This window comes from Tachypleus tridentatus, chromosome 12, assembly GCF_004210375.1.
Source record: "Tachypleus tridentatus isolate NWPU-2018 chromosome 12, ASM421037v1, whole genome shotgun sequence".
In the NCBI taxonomy this organism is placed as follows: domain Eukaryota; kingdom Metazoa; phylum Arthropoda; class Merostomata; order Xiphosura; family Limulidae; genus Tachypleus; species Tachypleus tridentatus.
Genome location: NC_134836.1, coordinates 47121399 through 47135871, shown reverse-complemented (window position 1 = coordinate 47135871; position 14473 = coordinate 47121399).

The window sequence follows — 14473 nt, the reverse complement described above, 5'->3', positions numbered from 1 at the left end:
ACAGAACAAAAATAGAGCGCTAAAATAGAATATTTATGTATTAAGTATAACATCAGCGTTAAGTGTCATCTGCGTAGTTTTGAATCCCGTCACACCAAACATGCTCGCCCTCTCAGCCGTGGGGGCATAATAATATGGCAGTCAATCCTACTATTCGTTGGTAAAAGAGTAGCCCAAGAGTTAGCGGTGGGTGGTGATGACTAGCTGCCTTCCCTCTAGTCTTACACTGCTAAACTAGGGACAATTAGCGCAGATAGCACTCGTGTAGCTTTGCGCGAAATTCAAAACAAGCCAAACCATTTTGCGAAAACTGAGTAAACCAATAACTTTTTTAAAAGTTGTGTTATACAACCATCATAGCATTTAGAATGCTAAAAAAAATGTATTGTATTAACGTTCTCAGTGGTCATATTCACAGCACACAGACTAACATCTGATGATCAGTTTTCAGATATCAAGTGGCATTTGGAGATTGGAATGAGTCTGGTATATTGAGGGCATGTACAAAAAAGGTATTACTTATACTTTTCTCCACCAGGATAGGGCTGCAGCTCTTCCTACTATTTGTATTTAATACACAATTTTTCCATCACTGTGCTTCACTCCCTGTGTTCTAGAACCTTCACCTGCGTAAGTTCCAAGCAATTTTAATTAATGCAACAGCTGGTTATAACATCGTTGTTTTCGTGGATTTTCTATATTTAGATAGCATTGTTTTTGATTCTCGACAGATCTGGAAATACCCGAGTTACGTAAATATTTTATGCTGAATTATTTTTACTTGTTGAACAGTGTATTTTCATTCGTAGCTAAATATATCATTTCAGTACAGTGTGTGCTGATAAATTTCAAAATACGTTTTTACTGCGTCAATATTTTAAACACCAGTCTTGTTTAAACTAAATTAAGAAATGTGTGTTTCAATACTCATTCGAGAAAAAGACAGTTAATAAAGATCGAGTGTGTATTTTTTTTAACGTGTTTAATAATGTTAGAAGAAAAACAACTGATTATAACAATAAAATTGGAATACGTTTATATAAATGAAAGTAAAGTTACAAATGTATCTCAGAACGGCTGGTATAAACACTTTTGTTGACAAGGAGAGAACAACGTTCTAGGTCATATTCAGGTTGAGAAAGAGAGAATTTGCAAGTGACTTTTGCCGTGACTTAGGGACGAGAGTATAAATGGATACGGGATTTTAGGGGGCGTTTGCAGTGAGATTTTAGGTTATTAATTAGTTTGGGTATAATGTTTTCCTTTATATTGGTTTAATTTTGATTTTAGTTGTCGTATAAGTAGGGCTTCTTTGATTTTGTGTTTGTTTATATTTGTTTCCCTATTTAGTATTTGGGAGTTTTTTTATTGTTATGTTGTGTTTATTTGAGTTGCAGTGTTCAAAACGTGTGAAGGTGACTTCTTGTGTTCTGGGAATCTGGTTTCCATTTTTATACTTGTTTCTCCAATATGGAAGTCTTGGCAGTTAATACATTGTATTTTATAAATAATGTTGGTGTTGCGTTTGTCAGTGTAGTTTTTATACAGCAAATACCTTAGATTTGTACCTAGTTTTTGAATAAATTTGGTGTTTACTAGGATGTTATGTTTTGTTATAAGTTTTTTCAAATGTTGGTTATTTTTTCGCTGATGTCGGGAACATATGGTATGCAGTAGTGTAAAGTTTGGTAGTTTGTTGTATCTTGAGATTTATTGTTGTTTGTTGAACTTAATGTTGGGGTGTATCGAGTTAATGTGATTGAGAAAAATTAAGTGTGTGTTCTGTAGAAGTGATTGTATCATCAATCATTAACTTCACCTGTGAACAGGAAAAAAACAACCAAGTATCATTTCTTAACCTCAAAATCACAAGAAGTGATACACAATTCAAAACTGAAATCCACAGAAAAATCATTAACACTGCAATCTACATTCTTTATTGCTCAACACATGAAATAAAACAAAAACTTAACACATTAAGAAACCAAATAAACACAGTCGCTAAACTATGCTCACTCGATCAAATTAACAATGAAATCAACAAAGTGAAACAACACTTCAACAACATCAACAATTTTCTCCAAAAACCATAGAAAACTTGTACGCACACACCTAAATCAATAACACAATTAACGATAAACAAACGATAATAAATCCAAAGATACAAGAAACTACAAAACTTTACACTGCTGCACACCATATATTGTCTACATCAGCGAAAAAATAACCAACATTTGGAAAAAAATATAACAAAACACAACATTCCAGTAAACACTAAATTTATTCAAAAAACAGGTAAAAACTAAAATCCATGCAATCTAAAAACTACACTAACAAACAAAACACCATCATTATTCATAAAATACAATGCAACAACTGCCACGACTTCTATATTGGAGAAATAAGCAGAAAAAAATGGAAAGTAGATTCAAAGAACACAAAAAAACACCTTCAGACGTTTTTGAACACTGCAAATGAAATAAACACAATATAACAAAAGAAAACACTCAAATACTAAGTAGAGAAACAAATATAAACAAAAGCAAAATCAAAGAAGCCTTACTTATACAACTAAAACCAAAATTTAACCTTTACAAAGGAACACCTTTATAACTGTACCAATTGATAACCTAACATCCAACTGCAACGCCCTCTACAATTCCGTATCCGTATATACTCTCGTCCCTAAGATATGTGTTCATCAACGGTCACACTCAAACTCTCTCTTTCTTAACCTGAAGATGACCTGGGAAGGTCGAAACGTTGTTCTCTTCTTGTCAACAAAAGTGTTTATTCCCATACCAGCCGTTCTGAGATACATTTTTATTACAAGTGGGATTCTCGTGATCAATAAAATGAAGTTAATTAAACTTTTAAAATCTAAAATTATTTTACAATGATTCTTGAAATAATGAATGAATAAAGCATAATGGAAACATGACTTGTGTTTTCCCTCTGCTCAGAAGGTTGAAATTAAACATAGCTACGCTCGAACACTGAGGTCTTTCAACTTGGCTGCCTTTCATGCGTCAATAAGAAGTAGTTCAGATTAGAATTACTAAGCCTAACGTTAAACTGTAACTAATTCTTCCGTATGTAATCCATCTAAGATATTTATTTTACGAAGTGAGAGGCAGTTATTTATAGTCAACTGTATTAATGCTGTAGTTTTGACTTAATTCCGGCTTCTTCAGGTTGAGATTGGACATTACATTATCTCGTAATTAATTTATTTGAATCATGGATTCTGAATTTGAAGAGAGTGACATGTTTCAAACTTCATCTTCGTCTAATAACGGACATTTCAATAACTGTACTATATATTATTGTAGCCAGTCTTATTTAAATAACAACTCATGCTCTATATAAAATGATATTCATACATGGAATTTTGTGAAATGTTTTCTTCAGCATAATTTTTCTAATATTAATTTGATTGTTTTCTTTGCGAAAGCTCCAAACAGAAGCATTAAAGACAGTTATAAAACAATTAATTTTAAACATTAGCACTGACTTTAAATGAAATAGACATAAATAAATATAACATCTTTGCCAAAGCGTACAGGTTGTTCTGATTAAGCTAAGAGTGTTTTCCTATGGTTTTAATAATTACGAGAGAACAAAAATGTCAGCGAGACTTCGTATCTAATGAATGTCTCTCTGTTGATTAAATATCACGTCAAAATACACTTTAATTTATCTCCAATAGTTCAATGTTTTGCTTGTCTTACAAGTAAAAAAAAATTCATTTGATGTTACTAAAGTAATGAAAATAGTACATTTAAGTCATCATTTCACTAAACTGTATTTCAGCATAAGATCAGATGACCAGTACGAAGATGTGTGTATACTTCAGAAAGCAGATGTGACATAAATTCATTTAGTAAACTGTTTTATGTTATTTCTGATTAAGTTTTATCAAATAATAATATAGCTAAGACATCAAAATGAAAGATAGATTTATATTTTGTTAACATTTCTAGTCGATAGAAAAGTGTTTAATAGCAAACGATAATCATAGCCTAGAAATTCTGCACTGTGCCAGAGAACCACAATCAAAGTATATCTAATAATTAGACAAGTATACACGTTTCAGTGCGTCGCCATATATTTTGGTATTAAATAGTTTTATATTTTTAACACTCCTATTTGATGGAAAAGTGTTTAACAGCATACGATAATCATAGCCCAATTATGTAAGCACTGTTCCAGAGAACCACAATAAATACTGTAGGTGATGTACATAGTAATTAGACATATATACATCTTTTAGTCCCCAACCATTAGCGAAGTACCAGAGAGAAACCTTTAACAACTCTTGATTGCAGGTCCCTCCAATGGAACAAGTGGATGTCTGTTTGTCTCTATACCTGAGGTGAAAAAATACAAATACTTTATTGTGTTGCTTTGTGCTTAACTTCAATCAAACACATTTATTTGTAGGTGCATTATAAAAACTATGTGGTCACCTACATGATAAAAGACAACTGGGGTGATAGTTAATTATACACTAAAGCGAACTCTTCAGATGAAGAGAAACTCACTTGAAGTAAAAATGTATCTCAAGACATCTGGTATGGGTATTAAAACTTTTATTAAAATAAGGTCGAAACGCTCTTTTCTACTTTATTTTAATGAAAGTTGTAATACCCATACCAGCCGTCTTGAGATACATTTAAAGGGAACGTTGGTAAGCATTCGAAATTTAAAAAAATAAGCTGTCCAAACTCTTGGAACTAATTGTAACGTAATAGTTTGCAGAGTACATTTGCGATAAATTGGGGTTCATTTTTTAAATATAAATTTTTAATTAACTCTTCGAAAAAGAGAAAAACAAAGACTACAGCATTTATTTGCGAATTTCACAATTTAAAACATTTTAACGTTTATTGTGTTTTTTGACATTTCATCACAAAGTTCAATTTGCTAAAATTAAGTGACATCAACTATAAACATGAAAGTTCCTCGATAATTTAACTAACGATAATATTCTAATAGCGTTAACATTCGGGGTTAAATATATGAGTTGATGACACCCTAGAGAGCACTTTGTATAGCTTTAAGCTTAAAATATAAAAGCAAATAACCTAAAAAAGTAACTAAACCAATCTGAAGCAAATCTCTTTGGAACAATGTTTTATTTTTTCCTTTATTGGAGCATTAGAATCATAAAAAAATTAATTTCTCTGAGCTTACATATTCATTCTAACTAAAGAAGAAAAGTACACAGAAGTGATTTTACTAACATTTTCTAAATAGTCACTTAACTTTCACGCAAGTTGTGGTTAAACACAAAGCTACGCAAAGGGCTTTTTGCGTTCTACCCGCCATGGATATATAGAAAACCAGTTTCTAGTGGTACAAGTCCGCACACACACCGCTATGCCACTGGTGATTTTATGTAAGTTTATTATTGTAATATTTTATTTTAAAATATCGTTAATAGTAGTAATTTTAAATTCTTTTCGTCTGTACCAATTAGAAAATTCTTAGATTAATGTATAAAAGAAACACCGTTTCCAGATATTCGTAACAGTTGTGTTTGTAAAACAATCCTTACAAATGTTAACAGGTATCGAACTTTATTTTATTAATCTTGCAGTGGGCCCTGGCATGACCAGGTGGTTAAGGCACTCGAATCGTAATCCGAGGGTCGCAGGTCCGAATCTCCGTTGCACCGAACATGATCACCGTTGGGGAGTTAAAGTGTGATGATCAATCCCACTATTCCTTGGTTATGACTCGCTGCCTTCCCTCTAGCCTTACACTGCTAAATTAGGGACGGCTGGCGCAGATAGCCCTCATGTAGCTTTGCGCGAAATTCCAAAAAATTAAACTCTTCCAGTGAAAATACTGTCATATGTTTCGAACTAAGCTTTTAGCAGAAAGTGCAGAATAAAAGGAATCAAGTGTGGGAAAGATTCAGGTCATATATTACAGGTGGACTCGATGTTCTATAAATTCCTAAACTGCGCTCTATGAAACAGAACCAGCTTGCATGTGTGTTCTGAGGTAGTTATTCTTGCAAAATCGTTTTAATTTCCCGATCACGTAACGCGATATGCCATATGACACCTGAGAAAACCTCATACCAACAATCTGTCGACCTAAAAAGTCATACTATTCTCGTAAAGTTGGGTAAATTATATGCATGACTCGAGAGACGGGTTTCGTTGTACACAGCATCACACTATATAAATTTATCAATATTAGTAGAATCATATCAAATAAAATTGTTAAGATGTAATTATTACTTACTATCGTATTTAAGTTTACATAACTATCAGTACATAGTACTATAACAAAATCTTTTTAACTGATCACGTAAACACAAAAATCATTATTTTCTTCTCGCGACACATAAATTTACTGGTGACACGCTTGAAACTAATATTTCGAGTGACTGGTGCTGAAACTCATCTATACTTTCTTTATCAGTTATATGAGCATTAAATAGTTTTATTAGATTTTCTTTTAATTTAAGCTTTCCGAACGAATAATAATGAACTTTCACACCTCTAATATTTATAAAAATACAAATTGAATTTGCATGTTTGATTTATTAGACCTTACGTACTTATTGTGTTTCGTAAAAGAAAAATGGATTTACTTGCTTATTAATGGTTCACGTACACAACTAAAGTCTCTCACTTCATATATTTCTTATTTGATCTGCTCTAAATCAGTGTAATGTAAGATTCTATAGAGTTTCTGAATATTTTTAGATAATGCAGTAAATAACTACGAAGAACGTCTTTATGACAAATCCACTCTAAAAGTATTTTGTTCAAATAAATATAACGCTGCTTTTAAATAATTCGATTTAAGTGGGTGAAGGCCAGGCATAGCCAGGTGGTTAAGACGCTCGACTCGTAATCCGTGGGTCGCATGTTCGAATCCCCGTCACACCAAACATGCTCGCCCTTTCAGCCGTTGGAGCTTTATAATGTGACGGTCAATCCCACTATTCGTTGGTAAAATAGTAGCCCAAGGGTTGGTGGTGTGTGGTGTTAACTACCTGCCTTCCTCTAGTCTTACACTGCTAAATTTGGGATGGCTAGCGCAGATAGCCCTGATGTAGGTTTGCGCAAAAGTTAAAACAAACCAAACCTTGTTTTACATGTAGACGAATATAGTGTGTTATATCACTCTCTCTCACTGCACTACTTGCGTAAATTATTATTTTGTTACTCCAGTTTATTAATTCATTCATTTAAAAAAAAGTAAACCACCTATATTATAATCTAAAACTAATTATGATTAAGATATTTTATAACTAGTTGTGTTATTATTTAAAAAAAGTATATATATATATTAGTTAAGCTGCTTCAACATTGCTTTATATGCTACTGATTATTGTTTTAAACTAGTCGTTTAGATTTAATTATATATTTGTACGTAATTTTATGTCATTACAATATGTACAGGGTGTGGGCTTACAGTTAGCAATCTCAGACTCTGAAATCAAGGACAAATAACTTGCGACCAGTTCCCGCACGGGTGCCCTGCAATTGAGTGCCGTGGGTGAGCTATAGAAGTGACGGTCCAATATGTTGTGGTTTATACAAGAATAGCCTATAAATTGAAGGTTAGAGTTAACTATTAGTTGCCTTTTATTTAGTTTGTCAGCTCGAAGCTAGAGACAGCTAAGAAATAAATAATCCCTGAAATCGATCATATAAATGACTTGGTCAAAACATGTTTATTTTCATGCAGTTTTCTTTCAGAGATGGTTTGGTAGGAAAGTAAGCGGCACTAGAAATAGAGTAAACGATAGATGGATTTTTCTTATACACTAGGCATCACGTGTTGTATTTTATGGCTATTGACTTTAAGTACAATTTCTCATTTTTTTAACATATAAAGTAAATATGTACTAATGTAAGAACAAATATTAAAGAGATTTCGGACAGCAAAATATATATATATTTTTAATATAATACTACACTTAATCTAACACCCCTAGTTCTAACTGAAAATATTGTATTTACCAATTTAACTAATAAATTTTTTCCCAAAGTTTTTTTTTTTATATACTCCACAAAATTCATCGATTTGTTTATATGCAAAAACGGCTCGTTTGGGTTGAGAAAATATTTTACATAGAAGAGCGAACAACGTTTCGACAATGTAGAGGGTGGTGTTAGATCTAACCTGACGATGACCGAAGAAAATCGAAACGTTGTTCGCTCTTCTACGTAAAATATTTTCAACCCAAACGAGCCGTTTTTTCATATATATTTCTCTACAAGTGGGTTTTCTCGACATCACTGATCATCGATTTGTTTGTTTGTTTTTGGAATTTCGCGCAAAACTACTCGAGAGCTATCTGCGCTAGCTAATTTAACAGTGTAAGACAAGAGGGAAGGCAGCTAGTCATCACTACCCACCGCCAACTCTTGGGCTACTCTTAAACCAACGAATCGTGGGATTGACCATCACATTATAACACCCCCACGGCTGAAAGGGCGACCATGTTTAGTGCGACGGAAAATTCATCTAAGTGTGTTTTGCATGACAACACACTATGAAAATGCCATTAACTATATTTTTATACGCAGTAAGTTTTATAATAGTTTGGTTAAATTTAGTGAGAAATTAAGACAAAAATAGCAATGAAATATAAAAATCTGAATTCCACCAGTGGCTTCCAATTTGTTTTAGGTTGTAAATGTGTTGCTAAATAATAACTTCTAAAAATTTATGCGTAAAGGCAAAGAAAAAATAGCATAGTTGTTTCTTGAACCCGCGTACCACAGCGCTATGTCTACGAAATTAACAATGCTAGAAAGCGAGTTCAATAACCACAGCGTGGAGAGCGTAGGCTCTTGGGTAGCTTTGCGCTTTATTTCAAACAATAACCATTGTATCATGTTAGTTACGCTACATATGTTATATTCAATGTTAATGTGATCTTTAGGACATCTGGCATACGACAGACTTAGTAGTGGCCGAGATATTATTTATAGCAACAATATCATGATCAACGACTGCTACAGTGTGATATAGATTAAGAAAGTGAAACGATATTTTCATCTTTTGTTTAAACTATTTACAAATCACAATTAGTGTAAGAATTTGTAACACGTCATTGTTTATTTATATTGTTTTTAATACCAAATTATTAATATTTATTAATTTTATTTGTATTACGTTTAAAACTCACTCAGAACCTTTGGACTAACCAGCAAATAACTATCATTCCGAAGCTGATTAAATAAGCGCTAATGAAAAAGTATATTCGTAAATCCTGGCAGTTTGTGAACAGAATAAAAGAAGACCATGAAACGATATGTCAGTTACGGACATGAAAATTTCGTGTAAGTATTATTTATTATTTATTGGTGCATTTCCAACGTGTTAGGATAAGGATACTTACTTATGTTCTGTTTTTCCAATTAAAACTGATATCTTCTAATTGTGTGAAAACTTTGCTCTTTTTTTCCGTTTGTTGTATTATCATCATTTGACCTTAATGTTCTAGTATTAAAATACTATAAATGTAATACATCCACACCAAAGTTTTATTATAGTATTACATTAAGAGAATATAATATTGTCTAGTCAGGAATTATGTTCTATATCATTATAACAAGTAGCATATGTACAACGTTTAGACATTTGTCATCGTTAGGTATCTGTTGAGTGTGATAAAATTTCTTTTATTAATTATTCAAACCGTATCCAAACTTTTTTTTATCTAAAACTGGGTTCCTAGTCATCAAATCTGAGTTTTATGATATTTTTTATAGGAACTTGATTATAACTTTTTTAAAAAACTCATTTTCCATGAATAATGCTATCAAGTGACGGCATTTTAAGAAATCTGTCATATTTTTATGAACTTCGAATCATGGCAGGGGTTTGTTTGAAAACCAACCACACTATCACTATTTACTCTTCACATAACGACCTTTAGAAAGTAGAAAGTAAAAACAGTTAATTATATATAGATTAAAAAAGGAAACTAAACAGCTTTATAAACTTGGATAGATAGTAAAGTATATTTCAAAAAACTATTAATTACAAGTTCTAATGGACTGATTAAGTTAAAAAATCTAATTGCTCGAGGTATAGTTTTATCTGAAACTGGTTTTATTTAAGTTGCTATATTTTAACTGAAACATTAACATTATAATAAAAATATTTTTTAATGAGTAAATAATTCTAATTTAGTGCATTCGCAACACATTTTTTCTTTCTTTGAACTTCGCGCAAACCTTCTCGAGAGCTATCTGCGCTAGCCGTCCCTAATTTAGCAGTGTAAGACTAGAGGGAAGGCAGCTAGTCATCACCACCCATCGCCAACTCATGGGTTACTCTTTTACCAACGAATAATGGGATGTACCGTCACGTTATAACGCCCCACGGCTGAAAGGGCGAGCATGTGTGGTGCGACGGGAATTTGAACCCGCGTCCCTGAGATTACGAGTAGAACGCCTTAAATCATCTGGCTGTGCCTGGCCTCCGCCACACATAGTTGTATTCCTTACTGTGATGTCGCCCTAACAGTAAACAGTGCTTTTGATTGTTGTTGGCTTTTATTACAAATTCATATTACGTTAATTTTGTAATATTAAGATAATGTACGATTTTCTTATTTATTTATTGTAACATATAAAAGGAACTAATTTTGTATATTATTGTGTGTGTGTTTTCTTATAGCAAAGCCACAGAGGGCTATCTGCTGAGCCTACCGAGGGAAATTGACCCCTTGCTTGTAGCGTTGTAAATCCGGAGACATACCGCTGTACTAGAGGGGGCCGCCATCATATACTCTTCAAAACAAGAAACGCAAAAGGCAAAATATGAGACAAATTGTTAACAAGTTTATTCCGGGTAGTTCTAAATGACATGTGTGAAACTTTGCACATTCACTGCTGAACATTCAAAGTCTGCAAAGGCAAAGTCCACGCTCACTAGGTGAAGTTTAACGTCACTCAACGTCAATAACGAATATGCCCTCCGTGAGCATCAATAACTGCTTGGCATCTCCTGCCCATGGAAGCGATGAGATGACAAATCACATCCTGTGGAATGGCTGTCCACTCAGCCTGCAAAGCTGCTGCAAGCTGAGGTAGAGTTTGCAGTTGAGGTTGTCGCCGTTGCAGACGTCGGTCCAACACGTCTCAAAGATGTTCGATGGGGTTTAAATCTGGTGATCTGGAGGGCCAGGGAAGAACGTTGATGTCGTGGTGTCTCATGAAGACAGTGGTGAGTCGGGCTGTGTGAGGACGGGCGTTGTCATTTTGAAAAACGTCGTTGACGTTCACCATGATGGGTTGCACATGGGGCCTAAGAATCTCGTCGACGTATCGTTGAGCCGTAAGATTCCCTCGAATGTGCAAAAGGTCTGTTTTGGCATTGTAGGCGATGGCAGCCCACATCATGACGCTGCCACCACCAAATCTGTCAACATCCTGCAAACAGTTTGCTGCAAAACGTTCACCTCAACGACGGTAAACACGGGTCCTTCCATCCTGCCTACAAAGCATAAAACGTGATTCATCGCTGAACCAAACATGCCTCCATCGTCAATGAGGCCATACCCGATGTGCCCGAGTCCACTGCAGCCGTGCTTGACGATGTTGCTGGGTGAGGATGACGCCTCTGACTGGACGTCGAGGTCGGATTCCTGCATCTCGTAGACGGTTGCGTACGGTCTGATCGGAAATCCTACGCAGCCCTGGTATTGTTGAGGCAGTATACGTCGCAGTGGTGGTCCTATCCCGAAGGTAACATAACCGGATGTAGCGATCTTGTGCGGGCGTAGTCACACGAGGTCTGCCAGATCGTGGACGGTCACGAGTTGATCCATGTTGTTGGTGACGATTACATAGCCTTGTGATGAAGCTTGTGTAGAGATTCACAGCTCTGGCAACATCTGATCGAGATTCGCCTGCTTCCAAACGACCAATGGCGTTGTTGCGTTGTGCTTCAGTCAGTCTTGGCGTAACTGTATTGCGTGTAGGTGGCTTAACACTGAGCTATAGAAACCGAGAACCCGTCACTTTTATAGGGATTTTGCACATGTTGCACTTGCAGAACATGCAGATCTCTCAAACAAATTTATTGGACACGAATGCGTTTTGGCGAAAAATCCGATGTTTTCCTCCGTTTTCAAAGTGCACAACTTTTATTGTCATTTTGGTCTGGCAGTCAGTGCCTTAACACTTGTAACATCACATACTCTGAGCTTGTAACGTTATTACATATATTTCTCTTTAAAATAACAAAAATATTCCTTTTGCGTTTCTTGTTTTGAAGAGTATATATTAATGATATTCATCTTGGAGTTGTATTAAGACGTTACAAAATATCAAACATTATTATTCCCTTAAATATCTTTTCCGATAAAAGATAAAAATATTCAAGCTATAAAGAATAGTTGGTAAATAAAGGATAAAAGTGTGATTGGTACAAGTCTGTAAGGAATAAAGAATACAGAAGTATTTAGCCGACATTCGTACGATCTGTATGCTATTACATTATTTAGGTAGAAGTTGTGCCCAGGATAAAATTATGCTGATAAAAAAGTATATTTTGAAATTTGTAACTTAATAATTACATTTTCAGTTTTCACAACATTCAACTTGTCTATGCGTAGCATAGCAATTGTTTTATTTTATACAATGTAGTTTTATTATTTCTATTCAAATTAGATCGAATAATTCAACAAATATGTTTGTGATTCTACAACCAACTTAGCATAAGGAATCCCACATTTGCTCTGTTGAATATTTTATTCCACAGTAACTCTAAACCAATAATGTAAATAATTATTAATAATAAGTGTAACAATAACAGTAACAATACAACAAATAACAATGTATAGATACGCTAGAAATATGGTTTAGATACCCAGGATGGGCAGAACACAGATATCTAATTGTGTAGCTTTGTGCTTAACTTAAAACAAACAAACAATGTAAAGCAGTATGCCTTAATAAATGCTCACTTTGTTTGCAAATATTTGTTAAGGTTCCCTCGGAAAAAAAGCTTCAAATATTTTTCTTTCTAATTAAAAAAAAATTTTATTAACATACCTTGACAGAGAAAAAAATACAAGTATTGGTAGATGAACAAAACAATACATACCACGCATTTTGAGAATATACGGATAAGATAATTCTTTTCACATTTTACACAATTTCTATGAAAAATATTATTAAGTGAGACCACTGTGAGAAATCGATCAACCTTTTTTTTTTATTAATTTTGAATCATGAAAATAGTATGTTCTAGATTCAAACGCCCCATAAATATTTACTCTTTTTATAACTGTGGCCCCGGCATGACCAGGTGGTTAAGGCACTCGACTCGTAATCTGAAGGTCAAGGGTTCAAATCCCCAGCACACCAAACGTGCTCGCCCTTTAAGCCGTGAGGGCGTTATAATGTTAAAGCCAATCCCCCTATTCGTTGGTAGAAGAGTAGCCCAAGAGTTGGTGGTGGATGGTGATGACTAGCTGCCTTCCTTTTAGCCCTAAACTATTAAATTAGGGACGGCTAGCGCAAACAGCCCTCGAATAGCTTTGCGCGAAAATCAAAACAAACCAATACATCACTATCTTTTGCTGATGTCTATGTTAAAATACATTTGTACGATTACATTTTTCTAAATCCACTTCAAGGTCGATTTCTTGAAAAAGACGTCAAAAGAGTAAGAAGTGATATAAAATTTAGAATGACGTAAATCTATGACAATAACAAATAAAATATTAACTAGTAAATAACTATACTCAACATTGCTAAAAATTAGTCATAATTTATTTAAACTATACGATTATTTATATATAATTATGACTTATTTTTCTTTACCACATAACCCAGCTGAGTTATGTCGGTTAATACTATTTTTTTCAGACCAAGTATTTTAAGTTTCTCTGTTTTTGTGTTTTTTTTTTACGCAAAACTATATAACAGGTCATTTTCGTCCGGTATACTGTAGAGAATCGAATACCGTATTTTAGTGTTGTAGTTTCATGAACTAATCGTAAATCGATCCGGCAATGAGATCTCAGAATGTGTTACCTCTAGTCTATCAGTTTAAAATTACGACGATTAATATTATATCTGAATCTGGTTTAATTTAAGTTGCTTTGTTTTTAATTAAAACGTTAACAGTTTAATAAATAGAGTTTTAATGAATGAATAACTTTTATCTAGTGCACTCGCCATACTGGTTCAGCTTTGGACGAAAATGTGAAACGAAGAAAATCAATCATATTAGATGATTAATATATTTCTTGTTTTTCTTTAATTAATTTTATAACCTATTTAATTGCTGCGTCGTTATTTTAAATAAAACTATGAATAAATTTAAAAATTTTAGTTTTGATTGCATTGTTGTGTGATAAAAAGGCACGTCTAATTCTGAACGTGGCCCCGGAATGGGCTCTTAACCTGAGGATCTCTGGTTCGAATCCCCATCACACTAAACATTCTCAGTTTTTCGTGGGGTCGTTATAGCT